The following is a 24,268-nucleotide window of genomic DNA, read 5'->3' as shown; positions in this document are numbered from 1 at the left end:
AAAAATTGCGTAAACTATTAGGTGAAACACCATGTATAAGAGAGACACTGTGGGTCCTTATAAAATATACCAGACGTGTGGAGATTTCAGTATAGTAGTCGGGCATGCCTAGAGTGGAAGGCGGCGGATTCAGTGTCGCAGCCGCCGGTGGCAATGCTACCCAGTGAGCCCAAGCGGGTTCCCGAAGGCTCGGCGTGAGCGGCAATCGACGTCTGCCTTCGTACACGGAGGAGCGGGGACAAAGGTTGAGGGCGCCCGGCAAAAAGTTCGTAAATTCGTCGCGTTCAACGGACATTTGAACGACGCTTCGGGTCTGCTGTTCCTCTTGGCTCACTGCCCTTCAGTTGGAGTGCAGGCATCGTGGAGGGCGCTGTTCCCCCGTCGGACGCGCAGGTGACCGGAGCAGACCTTCTACGTCACGGAATGGAATCGTCGATGGCACAGAGTAATTATTTGAGCAGGAGTCTGCGAGGGTGTCGCATTCCTGACTCCAGTCTCGACGGCTTGGCAACTCTCACTAGGTCGGAGATGGGAGATCCTTCCTTCCCTGTCGCTCGGCCTAGAGTGGACGTGAGTGGTGGAGTACAACAACGCTCCAGTGGCTCAGGGCCTTGAGAGGGGCGTTCCTATTTTTTTAGACCCATAGAATGCATTTTGAGGTTCCATTTATGCGTCCGCACATTTTGCGGCGCTAGCCGCCGCGGTTGCTCAGTGGTCAACGTGCTGGGCTGCTGGCCTGAAAGACGCAGGTTTGATCCCGGGCCTTGCGATCGTATTTCGATGGAGGCGAAATGCTAGAGGCCTGTCTACTGTTCGATGTCAGTGCACGTTAGAGAGACCCAGGTGGTCGATATCATCCGGAGCCCTCAATTACGGCGACCCTTATAGCCTGAGTCGCTTTGGGACGTTAAACTCCCATAAACCGAACCAAGCCTTTGTTTACTTAATTTTGTTCTTGTTGCGGCGGTTACTGCGTGTAAACTGAAATCTCGTGTTAAACCCCACACATCGCCATTTTACAGCGCAAGCTGTGTGAGCGATCTGAATTTATTCGCGGCGTTCAGTGTTCGCAGAGGTGTGAGCGGCGGATTCATGGGCTGCTTATGGAGTAGTGAGCTGTTGGTGGAGGCAGCTTTACTTCATCATGGGTATATCGAACTTTCTTATAGCGAAAAAAAGGAAAACAGGCGCGGTTTTTGCATAAAAATTCTTGATTTGTGAGGAGACTGCGTTCACTTAATTCTGGCCCTCAGAACTACCCTTCGTAGCTGCACCTGTCCGCGGAATAGGCATCGACGCAGAGCGGGGCTATACCGACCTTCGCGCCTCGACCACAGCTCATGCAGTCTCCAGTTGATTCGTGAGTAGATCGTACTGCAACCCTTGAGCATGCCGACAGTTGCAGTCGCTCGTTAATGCGGCGATGAAGACGGGTGATCCGCCGGAAATTTTAAACCGATGATTGGCTGTTAATTAGTGGTGGCTTTCACGTGATGAGGTGGCTGACGTAAAGAGAAACGGACTAATGTTCTTCGCAAAAAAAAAAAAAAAGAAATTAAGCACGGTTGAACCGTGCACGGCGACACCGAAAGGCCGAACAATAGCATTTTGGCAATGTCCCGGGCCAAATTTGCAGGTCACCATCGTGTCGGGCATGCTCATTTATGGTTGCAAATCGCTTTTGGTTCAAATCGGCCGAGGTCAATATGTCAAAATCAATCTGTTGCTGTGCTGTGCTTCTCAAGATTAAACCAAGGTTAAACGGGCTCTGAAAGGTGAGTGATTTTTGCGTTGAGTAGAGCTGCCGCCCTCAAATACTACCGTGCATTATAAGATTTCTAAAGCCATATGCCTCATAATGCATGAACCTGACATGCTCATCAGCTTCCCTTTAAAGCGCTATTTACACACATTGTGCCAATTCCTCGATATCGCGAACAGGACGCTTTTTTTTGTACGGGAACAAGCTAACACAGCGAAATGTCTTGCCCAATGCAATGCACTTGGTAGCAAGTCCTTTGCCACTCATTTGTTGTCGTTATAGAACGTTGCATGCATATCGGAGACGACCTTTAGGTAACCACCGCAAACGTGATTACCAGTCAGCTGCACGGGTTTCAGGAAGCGCGTTCATGAACGAATGCCCGACCACTTCATTCCGCACAGAATGTGGTAGTTTGAAGACTGCTTGGAATCGGCGATGCCCCCTGTTCGGTTCAGTTCGAGCGCTCCTGTCCACACCGCGGAATGAGAGACTCGAATAGAGCACGGCTTGATGAAAGCCACGGAAAATTTATTACAAACGCTTACACGTCGCAAGGAACCAGGCAGGCTAAAATAGTTGCAACGCAGAGTAAAAAAAAAAAGACGCGTGGGCCATACGGCGAAACGTCCTAAATAGGCACCCCTGAAAAGTGCATATCCATGCATGCAGAGATAAGAATGAGTAAGAATTGCTGCAGTTGACTACTGGCTAGCTATTGGGACAGAGATCCGGAAGCCTCCTCGGAGAACAAGCTGCCGGCCCAGTAGCTGGCGCGGTTGATTGTGTTCCTACGGGACTCCAGGATGCTCCTGTAAGCACTGCTCACTAAGCGATGAACTTCGCTCAGCCGCTCGCCACGACGCTGGAGGATCTCTGGGTTTGACAGCGCCTCATCCGTACTGCTGAGAGACTCGTCCCCGCTGCCGGTGCTGAAAGGAGCAAGTGTGTAATTAAGCAGCCATGCGCTTTCGATATCCAGCCCGGATGTGTACGAAGCTAAACACGCAACGGTCTGCGAAAGCACGAGACCACACAATGCCAGTTACACCTGGCAAATCATAAGGGAAATCGCTAAAGAAAATTATCGGGGAGCTACGCACAGAAGCCGCGTCGAAGAGCACAACACACTGATCGTAGTACCTACAAAAATTTCTGCCGTCTACGGTTCTGTAGTGACTGCGGTTCCGAGTTGTGCGGAGTTGGCGGAGTTGGAGTTCCGTCAATTTTGTGCCTGATCTAACGATCACTAAATGTTACGAGCAAATTTCGTCTATTTTTCGATATTAAGCAAATATGCCGCCTGGTTGGCACCCGGTTCGTGATATGAAAAGACAAGGTCCCTTATACTGTAGCGTGCAGCCAACATTATGTAGCGAAGTATTAGGCACGCACTAAACGGTAACATACAGAAGGGTATAAAAAAAATTGGCGATGGTTTAGCTCTGGTTAAACCTGGAGTGACATGATAGCTACAGCTGGCGGAGTGGAACTTGCTCGGTTGAATTCTAAAGTCAGTCTTTCGCCGCTCCGTTTCGCTGGGCGTTCCTTCTTCACCTTCGTCCCTCTTGACATGGCGCATGCGCACAGCTGTGGCACCTCGATTTCGCCGGCGCGCCACGCCGCCGCCAGCAGCACCTGCTCCGCACCACGCGCTTGGTCACGTGATCAGCCACGTGACCGCGTGACGGCTCGGAATGCTATCGTAATGTAGCTATCGCTCCAAAATTGGCAGTGGCTCAACTTTGCCATTTTTTTAAGTGGCTTAACTTGGCTACCCGCCGCGGTGGCTCAGAGGTCAGGGAGCTCGGCTACTGGCCCGGAGTTCCCGGTTTCGAACCCGACAGCGGCGGCTGCGTTTCGATGTAGGTGAAACGCAAAGGCGCCCGTGTGCTGTGCGATGTCAGTGCATGTTAAAGATCCCCAGGGGTTCGAAAATATTGCGGACCCCTCCACTACCGCGCCTTTTTCTTCTTTCACTCCCTACTTCATCCCTTCCCTTACGGTGCGGTTCAGGTGTCCGCCGATATGCGAGACAGATACTGGGCCATTTCCTTTCCCCAACAACAAATTTTCAGCTTTGTTAAGACTGGAGTTCAGCGAGAAGCAAGCACGCTTGCTAAGCGTCTGAGGGTTACCCATGGCAGCTCTGCTGCACGCTCGCGACAGCCGTTCTATAAACATCCACACGACCACACGTGGCTATGACGTGTAATCACATGGTCTTACGAGACCCCAATCGGATGACATCACATGGCTTCGCATCACCCCATCGGATGTTTTTAAGGTCAGAGGTCTACCCAAAGGTCACCTAGGGCCAAAGATCAAAGGTTCAGCGCCATAACTGTACCTAATACGATCATACACTGCTAACGTGTTTGGGGTGAAGGTCGTTGAAGGTGATTCTCCGGCCTACGCGACGAGTGCTTTACCTAGCGTAGTGAAGCTTTCCGCTTCAAAAAAATTCACTAGGCTCGTTGTGAAGAAAGCGCTTGCGTTAAAGGAGGCATGTATGACAAAGCAATACAGAGCGGGAGACGCTGCAGCACCGGGCAGAGATCACAACGGACAGTACAAGGTTTGGTACACTGGGCAGCTTTCTTACGGTCTCCTTCGTTTCCTCAAGCCTCGGTCCACGTCCATGTCCATGTCTGGCGACGTGTCGGCCACGGATCCTGGCTCGTTGGCAACCAACCCACTAGTTGTGCGAGAAAAAGAACATGGCGAAATGACGCATTCAGCACATGCATAGAAACGGGAAGAGTGGGGCGTCAGCCAAGCCACTGTCGTTTACCCTAATTGTCCCATGAAAAGCAAGCGTACTACGGGAGCACATGATAATCGAATGGATTAGTTTGATACAGCAACACTGACTAGGCATCTCCTAGGAGGACTGCGAAATATGACTGAAGACGTCTAGGAACCGAGGAAAAATTTTGATCGTTAAAGTAAGAAGGCAAGCAGTTTGTGGGGCCCGCGCACCACTTCCACATCCTCAGCCGCCGTGGCCAGAAGAACCGGTGCGAAAGCCACTCATGGGAAGCTACGTGTCGCCGCAGCTCGCTTGAACCTTCGCTGTGAATTGATTACTCTATACGGTAGTAAAAACAGGTGTGAACTGTCTTACAGCGCACTACCATTTATGGGCAGGGTGTGCTGCCCATAAATGGGCAGCAGTACAGCATGCTAGTATGCTGTAAGGATATGCTAGTAAGCATAGTATGCTGCTATACGGGTTAGAATTTGATCACTAAATATATGGAATGCTTACAGTTGGCAATTGAGGCATGTTCGCGCCTGAGCGCATATCAACTTGATGGAGTTAGCAAAAAGAAAAACAAACAGCCTCTTAAATACGATGCGAGAGGCCTTGAGGTTAGCAATTTGAGGAGATTGAAGTTTCGCTTAAAATCTTCGTAACTGTCAGAACTTCGCACGTTTTCAAAAGGGAATGTGCTTCCGCTGCCAACTCTAAGTATTTAGCATTTGTAATGATTGAAGTTCACCCCAGGCCTTAGGCAACATACCTTGGCCCTGTGAGGGAGTGCGCTAGAGGGCACTTAACTCCCTGTGTACTTTTTTTAAGAGGTAACCCGTGTTTCGAGTTTTACAGCGACAGCAGTTAGGCGCCCGTCACTGCCTTTCTCGTCGCCGTCGGCGTAACCGGTGGGTGCGTTGATGTCACGGTCACGTGACATAAGCCTACGGGTGGCTCTGTTTGGAACAGCCGCCTGCCAGTGCAGGGGTGCATCACTTGACCACTAGACCCCCAACGATTTGTTGGAAATGATATGAGGTCTCCATCTTTTTTTGCTCAGAAAATCCCAGCAACTAAATGCCTAAACAGCTGTCGCTGAATCTAGCCTTACAAAGTCGTAACCGTCCTCTAGGTTTTTTTTTTGGACACTCCTGCGGTTGTTTGCTGTCTGTTGATATATCTGCCCCTCGACCGGACGACAACGTTAGGAATAAACGTTTTGCTTTTAAAATTGCCGGGAGCCCGAGTGCGTACCATCGGGTAAAGAAAAGGCCCGCAAACTCGGAACTTGAAATGACACAAAAGCAAAGGCACAGAATCGGTTAAACGTCTGCGCCTCCAGTGCGCCCAGTGTAGGGAAGAAAAGCAGGTAAAAAATAATCTTTTAGGTTGCAATACCGCACTAACTTTTAAAAAAGCCACAGAAGGCGATGCACCATGACAGAGCTGGAAGCAAGGAAAAGGTATAGGAAAAAGCTAACCTTATGTCTTGGAAAGAAGCGCCACCAGAGGATGCCGCGGTATGTCCACCAGTGGGGTGGCCAAAGGCAGCGGCTTGTGTGGCCGCCAGTGAAGAGGCGGCCGTGGAAGTTCCTTCCCCGCTTTTATTCTGGGGAAGTAGAATCGGATTCCGCGGAATAGTCTGGTATGGTGACCTAAAGGAAGAGAAACAGGCTGGTTGCCGGAAAAGTTTGAGAGCACTCCATGCGAAAGGGTGGATGCCATGCGCCGATCATCAGGCGATCCAGTGGACTGCGAGAGCAAGGTATTGACTCCGAGAGGGTAGCGACCCGTCGAGAGCTTCGTTCGAGCGAACAGGGCAGGAAGTTTAAGACGAGAAACTAAAATAACTTTAACAGGCAATAAACGGCGGTATAGCAAGTAGCATATCGGCCGCTGAAAAAAGCACCGCTTCTGCAGATATGGCAAGAAGAAGGTATATACATAGTTGAAAGCAGCGTTAGTCCCTATTTCGATTATATCAGGACAACTTGATTGTTCCCAGGATTCGGAAAACAAACGGGCGGAACTTGGCCGTGAAATTGCTGCTTGATTGAATTTACTGGCGTCTTTATGCATCTAAAGTGGGGACAAACTGCTAATAATGAGTGATGGTAATGCATAATGAAGAATTCCGGTTGCGGCACTGCGCAATGCCACACTTAATGAAGTAACGTAATCATCATCAGCCTGACTACACCCACTGCAGGGCAAAGGCCTTTCCCATGTCTCTCCAATTAACCCTGTCCTTTGCCAGCTGCGCACACCCTATGCTCGCAAACTTTTTAATCTTATCCGCCCTCCTAACCTTCTGCCGCCCCCTGCTACGCTTTCCTTCTCTTGGAATCCATTCCGTGAACCTTAAGGACCAGTGGTAACGTAATAGCAGCAGCGAATATAAGAAGAGAGAAACGGTGCTGAGAAAGGGGGCTTGCTGGTTCTCTACCTTTGTTATCACGTGCTACAACACTACTGACGAAACAAGTAAGCAGATGCGGGAACGAAGTGCGAACTCAACTACTCGAAACATTTCATAGGATATACATTTTTTTAGAACTTTCTAGGTGAGATTTGTATGCAGTGTAATGTCGCCAACAGTTCTCAGACCCCGCTTTTAAAATTGGATACGAGTATGCTTGGGCAATCATGTTTGTTTCGTTCCAATACCCCATTTGGCTAGTATCACCGAGCATTGCATGACGCTCGTGTCCAGCATAATGCGTCGCCAGATCCCGCGGGCGAGCAGTCCGCCCAGAATTACTTTTATAGTCGTTTACTCTTGCACGCCTTCCTGAATGGGCAATAGAATACCTGCAGCACGAGACAGGTTTTCTGAAAGATGGCTGTCTCGCAGTCTACATACTTTTCCGTGGTGATGACCAACTTTCCAAACGCGCATAATGCGTATGATGGGGCACTGCCTGCCGACGTGAAAACTTACGAGAAAGGCAACGCTAGAATAGAAGAATAGAAAGCAAAGTACACTGGCGCATGCTTGCAGGAACTCCCTGCGTATGCTTGCAAGTTTATCCAAAGCCTCCTTAGAAAAAAAAAATTGCCACCAGAAGAAAGTCCGAGTATACGGGCGCAGCTCTCTGCAGTACCAGAAGAGGGCACCAGCATGCAAGTGGCTCCTAACCTTGTTCGGAGAACTTACCATGTGGCATAAGATGGGGCTTGGGTATACTATCTAAGGTAGTGGAGGCTATTTTCAGCAAGAAACCTGAACAGGCAGTGGCTCTTAGTGTTGGCGCAGTCACTAGTGCGCCGTTCCAGTGAATGTAGCTTACACTCTTGCTTATCTCCTATGCTCCTAGGTCTTTGCGTTTTACTCTAATTTGCATTTCATGGCTGAGCACGAGCGTCCTCCTTTGTCAAGCCTGTAACTGAAAGTCGGCAGCGTTCTTCGAAGGAGTAGTACATCTTGCATATAGCCACTATTGTGTCCGCTAACCACTGTAAAAAAACAAAACAATGGTACAGCAGAAACGAGGCTTATTGAACGGGCAGAGTAACCAGCAGCCGTAAAACGCTTTGTTGCGCCAGAACAATGGAGACTGATAAGAAGTCGCGCGGGTACTTGAAGGGAAGCACAAAGGGCATGAAGTTCATTGCGTTTTAAACTATGCCGGGAATTTGAAGCTCGCAAGCACTACAACCGGTTTACTTGCCATGGCATGGGGAACCCGCGTTCCGAGCGGCTAGGCGGTTTGAAGTACTGTGGCGGTGCTTCGTGGCTGAAGTCGCTCGGCGGGCTGCTGCTTCCACTGGTGTTGGGGCTCACGTTTAACCGCATCTCTTCGCCGCCTCCTGTAGCGTGTTTCAATAAGGAGAAAAAAAGGCACGTCATTCACAACTACATTCCTTAGTAGTAGACACTGTAGCACTGCATTCGCCACAAAACGAAAATCGCGACAAAGCATGTTCGGCATCTCAGCATGCCGCACCGCATGCAAGTAAGGCAATCATTTTGTTGAGAATATTGGCGAAACGCCGACATTTTTAAACTTCATTCCTCCGTTCTGACCAGCTGAGCTTATATCTCGTCGTTCTGTGCAGATTCCTCCTTATCACAATGCAGTGTTCGAATCTGGATTTCCAGTGCTAGGAAGGATTGATCTACCAAATGACCGGGAAGCTTGTTGCTGTCTTTGTGGGATTCGCATAGGCCGTCATTCAAGCATTGCCGCGTATCTCTTATGTATACGCATTCGCACAAGAAAGGGCACTGAGAGATCGCAGTGCTAGTACAATGGGTTGAACGGGTTCTGGAGTTGTAGAGAGCGAGGGTTCTGTTTGTTAACAGGGGGCGCTTGCTGAAGGCTCTCTAAGCACACATCAGCGGTACACTAAACGCCGGCTATGTTGTCCTCTGTATACACAGTGACACCAAGACCGCGCACAGCTATACCTAGGCAACGGCTATAACGAAGAAAATATTGCGGGACACCTTCGAATTCGTCATAAAGAGGTTGAAGTGTAGTAATCGATGCCATATTTTTTTTAACGCTTGTCCCTTTAAAACCCTGCTCGCGTGCGCCAAATAAAACTCAGTGGAAGGCAGGACCGCTGTCTAGTGCTCGCTATGAATTCCTAAATGAGAAGCGAAGCAATGTGCTTCTTGATTTTGTTGACCACGAATGTAGCAAATGGTAAACAATGCGTCTGTACACACCTGAGGTGCTTCCCGACGTGTCAATGGGGATTTCCGTCCTGCGCAGGATAGCATATACACGAAGAAGGGGTGGGAAAGGTGCTCAAACAAAACTTATTGAAAGATCAATTCGACAGGCCACTTCAGAGCCAGAAGAACTTACAGGCCCACGATGGAGAACTCTTCTGTATGAATGTGCTTGAGCATATGTAAGCAGAAGAACAAAATCTGCAAGCAAGAAACGCTGCTGCATTAACTAGCACCAGCAACTGCACCAGTTTAACGTTCTGGCTAGGACACGTGAAAGCAATTGCTTGAGGAAATCCTATAGAATGAAAAAAAAAGTTGTACAATGCCATAACATCGCACAGGCATCGTCATACGATTTTCATTCAGTTTGCATGACATTTGTACGACATTCGAATGGTAATTGTGTAACATCTTACCGTATGAGTTTATTGCACCGTACAACTTTCTTCAGTAGGTTAAGATATTGCAATATCCTATCGTGACGTAGAGCCCGTACTTAATGACAACGCAACTCAAACAAAACAGGTATACGAGGCTCAAACAAGTGCCCTGGTCTGGACACCCGACATCCATTGGTGCGCGTACAGCCTTCAATGAGCATATTTTTCATCGTGCACATGCAGAACTCCTCTAATGTGTTGAAAACCGGTTTAGAGCGCTTATGCTGCCGCTTCTTCCTCGCCACCGGCACAATTGACCAGCGAGCAATATGAAGACGCCCCGGGTGCCCTTAATGGAAAGGCATAAACAAGGGTTTTCGTTTACAAACAAACAAACAAGCAAAGGTGGTGATGGTGACAACGCGTGTCGCGCTGGTTTTGATAAGGCAGCTCGGCATGGAAAGCATTCCGCTCAGCGCCCGATAAGGCGGCGGTGCAGGCGCCTTCTTCAAACGGGAAGTGTTCTGGACTAATTCGCAGTATTGCCAGAACAAACAAAAAACAACTTTCCAAACAGCCATGTATAAGAACCTGAAGGTAACCGTATAGGTTCACAGTCCGATGGAACAAATTCTATAAGCTTTGGGCTAAATAAATGCTTGCGCACATGCTGCGAATCTCAAGCCTGTCGAGCAGGCGCATACAGCTTCTGGCACGCGGCTGTAGGCTGGTTCACATGCAAGCGACTGAGCGAATTGAGCGATTGAGCGGCGCGTCGCAGCTAAAAATTGCCAAGTTGTCGCAACCTCGTCGCTTTGGTCGCTCGAGCCGCTGCGACGGCTCGAAGCAGGTTTTTTGTGCCACGGCGGCAGGAATCGCCGGCGTTTTCGCTTCGATGTGGAACCGACTTAAAGCAACGAGAGCGCAACTGAAAATGCGAGACTTACCTCTTCACTCTTGTCGACCCGGTTGGGTAAGTCATGGCTGGTTGGAAAGATAAAGGGAATGAAAAAAAGGTCCAAGTAGTGTTATAGCGAGAAGATCCAAATGATTATCGGTTAGACTCGCCTGAATAGAAGCCAGTCGTATGAGAGCGTGAGATATGCCATTTCGACGGGAGAGAGGCCTTGGTGGATCTCACCGTCAGCCCACATAGAGAGGCGCAGCAGCGATATGAACAGCGGGGTGCGGTCCCAGCCATTGATGCAGTGAAACAGGACGCCAGTGGAGCCTACGCACGGGAGAGATCACTGCGCTAGGAGTTTGGTGGCATAAACACAGTGCGCAATTCTTCTGTAAAGAAGCTAGTCGCAGCTCGAAGATGTCCAGTAAAATCAAGTATTTCCCAGGGGACCAACAACTGTTTAGTTAGTTCGTGCTCTCAACTAATAAACATCCGTTTACAAATACAATTCACAAGGGTAGAAACTTGGACGAGTCGGTAACGGCGATCTATGGTATGTGAGTGCAGCGCAAAACGGGACAAGGGACAAAGAAACACGCACACAACACAGCGCCTTGTGTGCATCTTTCTTTGTCCCTTGTCCCGTTTTGCGCTACCCTCACATACTATACAAATACGAGGTTGGCTACTCAGGAAATTAACCCGAGAGTCGACAAAAGCTGGACTTTCGAACAGGAGTGATAGTTGTCCACACTCCCAATAATGCAGTATACCGCGGTGGCAATGCTGCGAAGAGCGCATATTCGCGTAACTATTTTTTATAGCGCAAGGGCAGCTTTAGCGAAAAAGAGTCAAGGCACAAGGTGGGGTCAATGAACCATTCCCCAAACATTTCACTCTAAGCCAAGTACCAGGCTATGGGAAACTTTGGACCCATTCTTTCACCGGCGGGTACTCGGCGGAAATTGGGATCGAACCCCTCACCTCCCGAATGCGAGGCGGATGCTCAAGCCACTAGGCCACCGCTAAGGTAGACCGCCAAAGGTGTAAAAGAAAGAAACTCACTGTTCAAAACTAGTTTCAGCAGGAACCGCAAATAGTTTTTGGTCAGGTGCACGAAGTCCCACTCCTGAAAAAGGTGAAGATATCCGCGGTCAGTATACGGCAACTAACATCAGAGAAACAAGGGCTAAAAAACAATAACAAATAGTCGTTATCCCTCCTTCTGTGCCGATGTTTACGAATGCTGAACAAGAGGCCTGCATAAGCCATTTTTTAGCATGAACAATTAGAGGATAAGAAAGCCTGCCTTCGCTTTCCCCTTCTGAGTGCGAGTTGCATCTAGGCGTTGTCATAAGCTTTATGAAGTATTGAAAACGGTTATGCCAATGCAGAATGGTCCGTCTTGAGGTTTAGGGGGGTTTGATGTCCCAAAGCGACTCAGGCTATGAGGGGCACCGTAGTGAAGGGCTCCGGAAATTTGGGCCACCTGGGGTGCTTTAACGTGCACCGGCAACGCACAGCACACGGGCCTCTAGAATGTTGCCTCCATTGAATTTGTACCACCGCGGCCGGGATAGAACCCTCGTCTTTAGGGTCAGCAGCAGAACGCTATAACCACTGAGCCACAATGGCGAACGCTGACTCTCCAGATTAAAGAACGCGTGAGACTGGCAATGATCCGCTATCGATGTTCATTATTATGCAAACTTGCCTTGTATTTGCTCCAGTCAATGGCGAGGAAGCGGATGATAACGCGGTGGAGGAGGACCAGCTCAAAGTTTTGAAAATCCTGCGCACAGAAAAAAGTCGTTAGTAGATGCCAAGGATCGACAACACTGGTGCAGCTTTAAAATAAAGCAATGCGTATAGAGAAATACGCAAAACAAAAAAAAAGACATTCATGCCGCAGCTCGTGAGCTACACCGGAAGGTGCTACGTCAGAAAATAAAGATCTTGGATGCGCTATTGTTAATAATTGGTTTTTGGGGAAAGGAAATGGCGCAGGATCTGTCTCATATCGTTGGACACCTGAACCGCGCCGTAAGGGAAGGGATAAAAGAGGGAGTGAAAGAGGAAAGGAAGAAAGAGGTGCCGTAGTGGAGAGCTCCGGAATAATTTCGACCACCTGGGGTTCTTTAACCCGGGTTAGAACCCAACCGCGGCGGCTGCGTTTTTATGGAGGCAAAACGCTAAGGCGCCCGTGTGCTGTGCGACGTCAGTGCACGTTAAAGGTCCCCAGGTGGTCGAAATTATTCCGGAGCCGTCCACTGCGGCACCTCTCTTCCTTTCTTCTTTCACTCCCTCTTTTATCCCTTCCCTTACGGCGCGGTTCAGGTGTCCAACGATATATGAGACAGGTACTGCGCTATTTCCTTTAATAATAATAATAATAATAATAATAGTAATAATAGGTTTTTGGGGAAAGGAAATGGCGCAGTATCTGTCTCATATCGTTGGACACCTGAACCGCGCCGTAAGAGAAGGGATGAAGGAGGGAGTGAAAGGAGAAAGGAAGAGGCGCCGTAGTGGAGGGCTCCGGAATAATTTCGACCACGTGGGGATTTTTAACCTGCACTGACATCGCACAGCACACGGGCGCCTTAGCGTTTTTCCTCCATAAAAACGCAGCCGCCGCGGTCGGGTCCATTTACTTTCCCCAAACACAAATTATTCTTTAACGTGCACTGACATCGCACAGCACACAGGCGCCTTAGCGTTTTGCCTCCATAAAAACGCAGCCGCCGCGGTCGGGTTCAGTAGCCGAGCGCCCTTAACAACTTAGCCACCACAGAGGGTAAAAGAAGCGCTACTGCTCATTGCTAAAACTGCAGCAAGCACTGAAGCCAACGATCCCCTTCCATATTCATTAACACCTACATATCCTCTTTTACCGAAAAACATGCACCTTGTTCCCCATCCACAACGACGTCAAAAATAAGCGCAAGCCCTTCAGGAACGCTTGTGCCAGGAACTTGCTTAATACGGGTGAACATCCCTCCGACCTCTCATATGCCTTTTCAGCCGTTGATTCTAGCGGCCACCCTAACGGCTGCCACCGTACACACCTCTTCGGAGGCGGCGGCCCTGGCTCTTGCTGTGACCACTCTGGATATTGCCACCATTGTCAGCGAATCTAAATCAGCCATCCACAATTTCAATGCGGGGCGGATATCCTGTCCTGCCCCGTCCGTCCTTCATTTAAGGCAAATGAAGTTCATCCAAGGAAAATGAAGTTCATCCAAGGAAAATGAAGTTCATCCAAGGAAAATGAAGACGAGTAACAGCGGTCACTAATGCCTTTCCTTTTACTACCTACAGTGAGCGCTTGTCTAGTCCATCCCTCTTCTCATCCCCGAGTCTCTGCACTATACCTCTTAGCGAGTCTTCAACGAACCTCAAGTTCTGCTTTACTCTACGCTGTTCGAGGCACAAAGGCAGAGGTGCCCGCGCGGGCTTCGAGGAGACTGACTGCCGCCGGAAGCGCTGCATTATGCGCCAAGTGATGGAAGAATTCTGAATGGTGGGGTTTAATGTCCGGACACCACACATGGACTATGGTGCCCCGTAGTGTTTAGGATACCTGGACTGCCATAACGTGAGCACAGCAACGAGCGGTTTTGCATTACGCCGCCATTGAAATATGGCCGCCACAGCTGACACCGAACCCACGACCTTGGGATAAACAGCTTTACACCAGAGCTCCTGACCCACCCCGGCAGGTCAGAAGTGATGAATGGCTAAGGATGTGGCCGAGTTCCTTGTAACTTGCCTAGCCTACCGCCCTCGTAAATTACAAAAAAAAAAAACAGGCAGTTCTCGTACGTCTGCGGCCTAAAAAGGACGTCTTGCGGGGCAAGTTGGTAACTATACATCTTTGGCCAAAGGCGCGAAAAACAGGCACAACACAAGGCAGAAAGGCGGGACGGAGCGCCACGCACAACTCAAACTTGTGAGTGGCGCTCCGTCCCGCCTTTTTGCCTTGTGTTTTGTCTGTTTTTCGCGCCTGTGGCCAAAGATGCCTGCGTCCTAGCCTTAGTCCAGGTGTAGGCAAATTCCGGCTGGCTAGAGCAGCAAGGAAAGTACCCAGGGAACGTTAACGGGAGACAGCGCAGAATCGAATGCGTAGGTACATGAAAGCAGGAAGTTAGGATGCCAAGCGAGCGAGGAATTCTTTCGTCGTCCACATGGCTTAACATGAGTGGCGACGAATTCGCGGCCTTTTGATCCCTGCCACACGGGAGCGTGCTTTAATAACAGAAGCACGCTACAGAATGTCAACGTAGTAAGTGCATCTCTAGCCACCTGCGAAAAATGTCAAATTTGGTAGAAAGAAGTATGCCACTAGCCCCGACAGTGCGAGAAATGTTTTTTTTTGCACTGATACTGCGCAGCTGGTGGCACATTTCGAATTCCGAGGTGATGTTAAGGAAAAAAGCTGCGACGTAATGTCGCTACTTGAGGTCACATTGTATGGCTGCTACAAATGAAATTATGTAAATTTTGTTTTTCCCACACTTCACATGTGTGGAAGGTCCTGTCTCAGTTGCAGTACTCTAGATTAAGCGACCGAGAACTGCACGTGCAAGTCCCGATCGCGCAACCACCGGGGCGCAGCAGAGGTGCCACGTCTCTAAGAAAAAGAAGGAAATACCTGGTACCAGCGGTCGATCAACTTGTCGTTGCTGTAGTCCATGCTCTTGCATTTCTCGAAGAAGCCGCAGCCTGAAACAAGGTCAGTATGTAAATGCGCACTATGTGGATGTCGCATGGCGATTTCATTATTAAAAATCTTACAAACGTAACCGAACGAAAAAAACGGCAGAACTATGCCAAACAATACGCCAAAATGGTTTGTGGTTTTGTCGCGACGGCCGATTTTTCTGTTTTGTAGCGTTTTTCTGCAGTACTGTAGTGCTTTCCTGTAGTCTCCGATTTCCGAGGTAAATACAAAAGCAGACGATGCACGTAATTTTGCAAAAGGAAAGGAACTATGGTGTGGTATATCGGGTTTAATGTCCCAAAGCGACACTGGCTATGCGGGAACGGAGTAGTCGAGTGTTGTGAAGTAATCAGTAAAAATTCTGAGGGAACTTAAGTCTGCTTACGGGGAGGAATGCGAAGTGTTTTGAGGATAACTCGTCGCATCTCTTTGCTCCTATTTCCTCTAAGTAGGATTTCAGAAGAAGGTTCCCGTAGTTCTTGTGATTAAATTCCCCTTGAGCTTAATCACACATTTTGGTTTTTCAAATTTGTGCGCCCATTGCCGGTTTCCTGTATACCTATTATATCACCGTCCAGCCTATTCGGCCGTACAACGACTTTTGCTTCTAAATAATAAAGTACTGTAAGTCAAACTTTTTGTTAGATTAATTATCACACCTCAAACATTTACATCCATTTAAAACTTCATTGTCACTCCTTTGCCTAGTTTCCCACTATTTTGCCGTCCACGGTTGTTTTCCCGTCCACTCACTATATCGACGTCTGCGCTATTTTAACGGCTTTTCTACTTTTTTTAACTCTAACTAATCCTCCTATTAACACCAAATTTTGTCGCACATCACCCTCACATCATCCTCTATTGATTGCAATCATTCATTGATCCTAACTGCTCTGACGACACAACGGCTGCCCGCACATTTTGCGGACACGACTTTGCCAACATAGCCTAATAATGCTTTCGCATTAATGAACTAGGGGAAGGAAGCCAAGGTACCTGAAACAGGGTTTGGACAGTGTCGTCTCCGATAACATGAGCAGGCATGATTACGCCAGCCAAGCTCAGAGAAGTCTGTTAACGTGCCCTAGTGGACTTTTAAGGACTAATGCGCAACAGTGACAGTACCGCGGAGAGAATGTGGCAATATCGCATGCAAGCGTCATGACGACTTAAGATATTTTAATGTCCATGTCCAGTTGAGACATTAACGATGCTGAAAAAGGCGTACACACGATATGGTTGAAAAAGACTGAAAACTGGTCCGTGTTTGAAGTATTGAAAATTTGCATTTAACGTGTGCAAGTGTCGCCAGGTAGCTGTGCTCTTGCGCCTCGCACAGACAGAAGCGAGAAGGGGAAGCATTGAGCAATTCCAAGTAGGCACAGCCAGATAAAAATGGACGAGGCAGCACTCGCAGAATTCACGGACTGCATTACGCTTGCTCTCCAGTGTTTTTATATTATTTAATTGCACCCGCACCTTCAGTTTAGATTCAGTGTAGCGTTTCGCACTAAACAATGTGCATCAGACTAAATGATAATACCTGGGTAAGGCAGCTTGAAGATGAAGGCGTACTCGTAGTTCTTCCACCTGTCAACCTTTTCATGGCGATTGATACTGCGGTAAGAAAAAAAAACGAAGAAAAGGTAGCCACTGCGCGAACGATTTCCTAACAAATACAGCAATTCCAAATGGCTCACGCAACAGGTGCGGCGAGATCAGTGTACAAAATAATATTATCGGGAATCATAACAGGAAATTTTTGAGCTGCGAATATGAAACGAATAGCTGCACTCTGCCAAGTGACGGAAAGCCGATGCTATTTGGCGGAAATCGACGACGAAGAAAACTGCTCCTCCCATGTTAGCTGCGAGAACTAAGCCTGATGATATCATCATAATCATCATCCCTTTACTGGCCCTTGTCAGGGGTTATTGTACATATGGCGGTTTTGTGCAGATTTGTGCGAAGACTCGTTGAAAACTTCGAATGGTATTTTATACAACTCGACTCTGCAATAAAGGTTAACTCAGTAGTCAGCTGCAAGGGAGAACGATTGCAGGGCGAAGCGAATAGACGGACAACGTCAACGAGTGATTGAACGAATAAAGAGTTCAGTGCAGTGAAGCGGACCGGATGGGGTGTACACGTGACTAAAAGAATTGAAAACCGAAACAAAGGCAGCTGGTGCGACAATGAAAATAGAAAATGATCACCAGTTCGTAGAAGCTATGTTAACATCATGTAAACGCGCGTTGATAGAAACTGGCGGCGAGCTGGTCGGACTCCAGTCGTACACACGCTTGGTGCGGGGGATGGTTTATAGTTTCCGATTTATTTCCTACATCGAACATTCTGGTGCATGGCGTAGTAGTGTGGCAGGTAGGCTGCAACATGTTCGCTGATATGTTAGCGCCATGCGCATGCCAGCAAAAGTCATTACGAAGGGCAACTCAAAGGTCTGGATGTGGCCAGTGGGGCTGCTTGCCATTTAGTAAGAAAAAAAACTGGTCCGCATCATCGAATGAATTGGGGTATTTTTTCTTGGGTTTATGAAACAGCGCACAACACAAGTACGATTTTCAGGCTGAAATTTCCTTTACAAGGGAGCCAAGGTAGGCTTGAGGCTTGTTACGATTGTGGTAGTGAGCTTGAATTCTTGCATGGAAATAATAAAGGCTCGTTGATGGGCACAAGCTAAGAAATTGTTTTTATCGGACTAATACATTGTGTGGAAGTTACAGATCAAGAACGTTTAGTAACTTGAGAACACTTTCTAGAACCAGCTAAAAATGCAGCATAGGTCTGTTCTTGGTATGAATTTTAGACTGCGAATTGTGGGCAAGTGACAAGTTTGGCTTCTGAGAATTTCCAAAGTCCGTATTCTGAAGAGTGAAATTTATTGGTCAGAGGTAAGTGCAGGTTTAGTAGCATATAACATGGACTGGTGGTTTGGATCATGGCCATGCAATGAAATGACGGAATTTTAGAAGTGGAGCTATCTGCGTATTTCGATGGAATAACTTTTCCTACTTTTAAGTCGGTATACAAGTTTTCGAGTGATTACGAGAATAACAGATGCACTGCTGAAACAAGTTTAGAATTGTTAAATACTGCTCGATTTAGACGATCTGAGTCTGCTGACAAGATGAATTTTCAGCTTGTTGAATGCCAATGGCGGAATGACATAGTAGACATTTATGGTTATATTTGGTAGAGTAATCAGGCTTTGTGGCATGACAAAGTGGAAGAGAGTTTAAAACGTTGCGGCACACCGCAACTAAACAGCAACGGTGGTGAAAGAACAAAACTCCATCGTTTACATCATAGCGACAAGATACAGTTTGCGGTACCGCAGATGACACGTGAAAAAATGAATATCCAGTTTATAAACTCGCGAAACAAAGCAAAGCACTCACTAATCGCCTTTTTCTTCAGCTGTCAGGTCGCAAATTTTTTGAGCTTTCAGTGCTTTGAGCAGCAGAATATCTTCCTTTCGCAGTTGTCCGTGCCGCAGGTCATCGCTGCAACCAAAATTGAGCAAGAGAACGGGTCAAAAAACAGCCGATGATAAGTGTGATAAAACATGTTGAACGACCTTCTGAATCACAGTACGTTGCACAGACATGGGAAGGGAAATGAGGGGCTTGTTGCGAGATAAACGGGGATGCCAACAGTTACTGACACCTAGTAGCGTAGAGGAATGTTCTCTCAGGTATTGTAATTTGTGAGCTTAATCAATTGGGTAATATTCCATCATTTTATTGCTGACGAAAAACAAGCACATGCTGCCGATGGGATCCGAACCCACGTCCTCCTAATTTCGCGTCTGGTGTGCTGCCAACTGACCAAATGCAGCGGATGTCCGATTTTCTGCTTTTGGAGATAGTTTATGTTGAGTGTAACCTAACCCCGGCAGTGTTCACCAGCGCCACCCTTGTCCAAAGCGGCGGACGTAGTACGTCCTGCATTACCGCGAGAGCAGCGAAGCCAAAAACAATTACAGATTCCTTCTTACGCAAAGCTGTGTTACTAATAATAGGTTGGTCGAATGTTTAGGGGAATGCCCCAGGTGGAGTAGATTTGCAACATGAGAGTCATCACTCGTTGATATCCACCCGTGCGCGGCCATACGGCTACAAAGAAAAGCTACACAGCTTTCTCGGAAACTTCGTAAATAAAGAAAATTCGTCCTGATCCGTACAGTTCAGGACATCGTCTACCCGAGTAGAAACCAGACATGCAGAAGGGAGGCTGCACGCCTTCTCTTAACATTTCTGCAGGACACTGATCTTGTTTCTAAATGGTGACAGCAAGAACGAACTATGGTCTACTGTGATTGAATGTGCGCGTAGATGGTGTCTTCTGGAGTGGACTATATGCTATTCTGTGAGTGAATGTGTGCGTGGATTGTGGCACTACAATGGCCCATGTTCTACTGTGACTGAATATGTGCATAAATGGTGACTTCTGGAGTGGACTGTGATGTGGACTGTGTGGAGGGATTGTGTACATAGATGGTGACTGCGGGAGAGCAATGTGTGCTATTATAAGAGACTGCGCATAGCGGGGTAGATGCGGCAGGCTTTAGGACATTATTAACTTAGAAAGAACGCTACGGTGGAGCAAATGCCGGCAGAATAAGCAAGGCTACCCCTACCTGTAGCATTCAACACCTCAACTCAACTCAAACACGTCCTGATCCGGGGCTCGATCGCGGTATTAACGTTTCACCGGAGCAATAACAATGTGCCCTTGAAACCCTTGAGAAATATAACAAGTATCGCAAAGTGTAGCGTCCTAGTAAAACGTCACATGGTTCGATACTATATAGATAGGATCATGAGTCAAAAGGAAACAGTTTCGCATATTAGCGTTCTTGGTCAGCAATGTCCACGAGAAAAGGATGCCATAGTAGACATTCCCGACTGGGCGGCACAAATAAGAGCAGCACAGCCATTCTTTCGCTTACGTTGTGTTTGCTGCCTGGCCATGTTGTTGCGGAATGCTGTCCACGTCCATCGCTTGTTCACCACCTGCGGCAGCAGCGTCGGGGTGTCACCAGCTGAGTCTCCAGATGGACTCAGTGCGTGTCGTTAAATTAAGCGCACAGAAAACGAAGCATGGTGAAAAGGGATGTGCCACCAAATTGAAGGTTTGATGTTTTTTTTTTGCAATGCAGCGCATTAATGCAGGGTAACGTTGAAATTGAAGAGTCAGCCATAAAAAAAATAAACGAAGCCTCTGGTTGACAGGAAAACGACGAAAATCGAATGCGTGAAAGGATTAAGTACCTACGGTACCATTCCTTAATCCGCAAATTGTTCAAGGCGTTAGTAGAGTATGATGATGATCATCATCATCTACTATGTCTTAATGAACTCTAAATGGGGTATTACATAAGGGAGGGGGGAGGAGAAGATCGTTAACATATACATCTCAATGGTCAATAATAGTAAAAGAGTTTCAGTTCCCCGAGGTTCATTCATATCTTGTACAAATCTTATAAATTAATGAAATTACACCATAACATACATTCATATCCTTGGCATGGAAGAAACGAACCGTTACGCAAGGAACCTCCTACGCATAAATAATAAGAAGCATGCCTTCTAAGGTGGAGATGACAGCCTAGTAGTAGAAAGACCGGAGTCGCAACCAGCAGAGGGCTCGGAGTAGCGAAGTAGTCTGTCTGGCCCCCGACTGCGTAGACGTTCGGTCAGTGGGTTTTAATATTAAGGATTTAAAGTTCGCGCTGGAGTGAACGAGCTAAACACGAACAGCAGTTACGATGTGCTTGACGTGTCTGCGCTACAAATTTGTCTTTATGCGTTACTAACTTGACCGAACTGTGAAGTTTCGACATCGCAGCGCGAGACGAAAGAATATCTGCTTGCCCGAAGAGTCCTCTTGTTCGGACCCCTCTGGACTTGGTGCCTGGTTGTAGTCTTTTCCCCAGATACCTGGAATGGCACAGGCATACAGATTAGAGTTTGGAGGTATGTATCTTGTACATTATAGCTGTGAAGGTGAACACCGGAAAGACGAGACACCGCGCCAGGGTGGCCGTGTCCTATCGGTTGCACAGCGCCTGGTTCCGAAGGAGGAAGCGCATTTTGGGATAATTAAGAAAGAAAGACGCCCTGCTGTAAAACGAACTCACCCCCACCGACGGTAAACTCACTATGGAGTTTAACTACAGAATGTGCATGTTGCAGAAGTTGGAAAACCTGTGGGAAAGCAAGGCTGCTGCACATTTGAGATGAGACTTAGACAGGGCTGCTCACGAGCGTAACCATCCGTCGAGTACGCAGCCTATACATAAATTATGGCATGCGCGGTCGAAAAACGCACAAAAAATTACTCGTTACAATAAATTTTCTGTAATGTTTTTGCCTATGAACTTGTATTTCTAAAAATATTTCTTTTGGTTCAAAATAAAATTTTCTTGTAGTTACTATAAAAAAGTACTGCGGAAAAACTACAGCACAACAGAAAAATACTGCAAATAGAACACTGTTACGAGAAAACCACGCAAAAAAAAGATGTATTTTTGACACCGTTCTGTAATTTTTTTTTCCAACTGGGTGCGTAATCAAAGTAGAAACAACTTATATCGCTCTTCCAGATTGGTTTATGAGTCTATATAGAAGCTGCTGCAGGGACTCTGGATTGCGTAGTAGAAATGCCATGCGCATTCCTCGATTCAATTGACTTTCATGCTGGGTAATAACAAAGCACTTCGTTGAAGGGAACGCTGTTATCTCTTGAGAGCTTAAGAAATCGTAATGTAAGCGCAATGCAGTTTACTCAACACAGGTGGAGGCAAAATTCAGCAGGAGGAGGAGGGCATGCAGCCACCCTCTCAAGACAAGAAAGTTCCCAGAAAATTTTTGAACAGAGTTCAAATATGGTGACATTAGGACAGTTCCTCTCAGAGTTGGAAAAAAATTCGCCTCTAACAGCAGGTGTGATTATGTTATCCAGACATGCGAAGTGAATGCCTAATCAAAGAATAAAATTACTTAACGAAAATCCAAACATCGCATGTTGAGTGCACAATTCTTACTTACCGCCTGACATGAAGCTGCAAACTTGGGCGCAGTAATCGGTGGAGTCACCTGCACGCAAAACAAAACGCATTGGTAAAACTGCTTGGTCCACCTGCTCATTTCCTTTGAAAAAGAAGGCATTTCCGCAAAGTATATTTCACTCTTCATTGCAGCCTTACGGAAACGTCCCGTATGAGCCGCTGCTATGGAATTATGGGAACGTTTTCTGAAGAACTCCGTAAACTTTCGGTACAATTCTCATATGATGTGCATGACGTCATGAAAGGTAAGTATGAATCCGTATGCACTGTTTACGTAGTCCATGTCGCCTCCACATGAACTTCATATGATTCATACGGAAAATGTGGCATTGTGGGACTCGTCATCGCTAAGCATCCCTCATATCCCGCTAAATTTTCTGCGCAATTCAGTCAGGAAAGTGGTGTTAATAACTAGTACACACAACACGCAGTGAGTGAGACAGTAAATCGTTATATAGCAAAAAAAAAAATCACCTCTCAAACAGCTGTATAAGAGCGAGCAATTACCCACAGCCAACACCAGAGAAACCAATAGTGGCGAACCCCTTAAAAAAACTAAGCTGCACAATCGCTGCAGTCTCAAAATACCGCGAGAGTCCCTTACGCGATTTGTCGTCGACCGTTTAAGGATAAAACCCCGACAACGCCACGCTCAGACACCAGAAGGAGCAGCGGTGATGACTGGACGAGTTCCACGAGTACAGCATACATGCAAGAAGTAATACTTACCAAAGAATTCCATGATAGCTTTCCAGTGGTCCTCCAGCGGGCCAGAGAGCTTCGCTAACCTGCAAATGTGCTGAGCACGAAGAAAATTGTGTACATAGCCCGTACAGGTAAAACTCGACTGTGTAAAGCACGGCAGCTACTTGATGCCCGCGTCCCAAAAGAGAAAGTCTTCTACATAGTTATGACAAGTGTCGTGCGTATAGGAAGGCTGGAAGATAAGGTGAAAAAAAAAAGAAACCAGCTCCTTACGTTGTCATTGTACAAGAGGACTGGAACAACGAAGCGCGTGCGGCCTCTTGTCCAGCTGAGATTCTCCGCGGGCCACGAAACGTTTCCGGTGCGTTGCTCGTCAGCAACGCTGCAAAGCAGAAAGGGAAAGAGCTCAGCAGTTACGGTGGAGAGTTGAGAGGACAGTGTCGGGTAAGGACGTGTGCCCTAGACCAGGCCTGCATCCAGATGGATTAAGTGGTGATGTCCAGGCTTCTATCGGGGGGAGGGACCAACACACGTACCCCAACCTGCGCACACACTCTCAAGAAGGCACACCCATCCTACTTGAAACATGTCCATGGTGCGGCGGTAAACCTACGTGCGGCAAATAAACAATATTCCCAGCAGAGCGCACAGCCAAACCGACATGGGAGGAGAAGCGGGGCAGCGATGGCCCTGCCGGCCAGGCTTACCTAGCGGACAGAGCAGAGAGGCTGGCAGTCTCCAGTGGAGCCCTGGAAAGGAGGCCGAAGAGTTGGGGATATAGATATTTATATGTATATGTTAATACAGGACAGCCAGTCATAGAAATGGGCGGCTGGACTTGCGTGGCTGGCGCTTGGGAAGTTTGAAAGGAGGTAACGCCGTTACTGTCTCAATTAGCCGAGATGAGAAAGGGTGGAATAGGTGCCCTTTCTGAAAGTTAGGTCATTTTTGTAGCCGAGCGTGTGGCCTGAACATGTTTAAAGACACTTTGAGCGGCATCTTAAGCATTCTTTTCACTGCCACCTTCACGAGGACACGGAGCGAGGGCAAGTGGGCCGCTGGGAAGGGCAGCTAAACCAGAGTTTTTAATGCAAAACCATTATACGGCTCAGTTCAAGGTGCGCAAAACATGCCAGCAGAAAATGGCACCATGTCACGTGAGAGTGAATGTAATATAACGTATCAAATAATGTCGACAGAGGCTTGGTTGCTGTGAGTAGAAAGCTCCTCTTGGGTTTTGAGGGGACATACGGTCGGAA

The 24,268-nt window shown here is 47.6% G+C and overlaps 3 long non-coding RNA genes across 3 annotated transcripts; all 3 read right to left on the bottom strand.

The window, feature by feature from the left end:
• Positions 1-8,172: 8,172 nt before the first annotated feature.
• Positions 8,173-10,598, bottom strand: LOC144119693 (uncharacterized). Its single transcript, XR_013312402.1, has 4 exons — positions 10,532-10,598; positions 9,338-9,402; positions 9,196-9,233; positions 8,173-8,330 (listed from the first exon to the last, which is right to left on the bottom strand). It is a non-coding gene; the product is annotated as an uncharacterized LOC144119693 (long non-coding RNA).
• A 1,603-nt stretch (positions 10,599-12,201) lies between these two features.
• LOC144118567 (uncharacterized) lies at positions 12,202-16,824 on the bottom strand. Its single transcript, XR_013312046.1, has 3 exons — positions 16,755-16,824; positions 15,143-15,213; positions 12,202-12,280 (listed from the first exon to the last, which is right to left on the bottom strand). It is a non-coding gene; the product is annotated as an uncharacterized LOC144118567 (long non-coding RNA).
• Positions 16,825-21,107: 4,283 nt separating this feature from the next.
• LOC144118566 (uncharacterized) lies at positions 21,108-23,103 on the bottom strand. The gene is made up of 3 exons (XR_013312045.1): positions 23,034-23,103; positions 22,285-22,332; positions 21,108-21,174 (listed from the first exon to the last, which is right to left on the bottom strand). It is a non-coding gene; the product is annotated as an uncharacterized LOC144118566 (long non-coding RNA).
• Positions 23,104-24,268: the final 1,165 nt, after the last annotated feature.

The sequence above is a fragment of the Amblyomma americanum genome, chromosome 2 (assembly GCF_052857255.1).
Source record: "Amblyomma americanum isolate KBUSLIRL-KWMA chromosome 2, ASM5285725v1, whole genome shotgun sequence".
Taxonomy (NCBI): Eukaryota; Metazoa; Arthropoda; class Arachnida; order Ixodida; family Ixodidae; genus Amblyomma; species Amblyomma americanum.
This window is presented reverse-complemented; position numbering and strand designations above follow the sequence as displayed.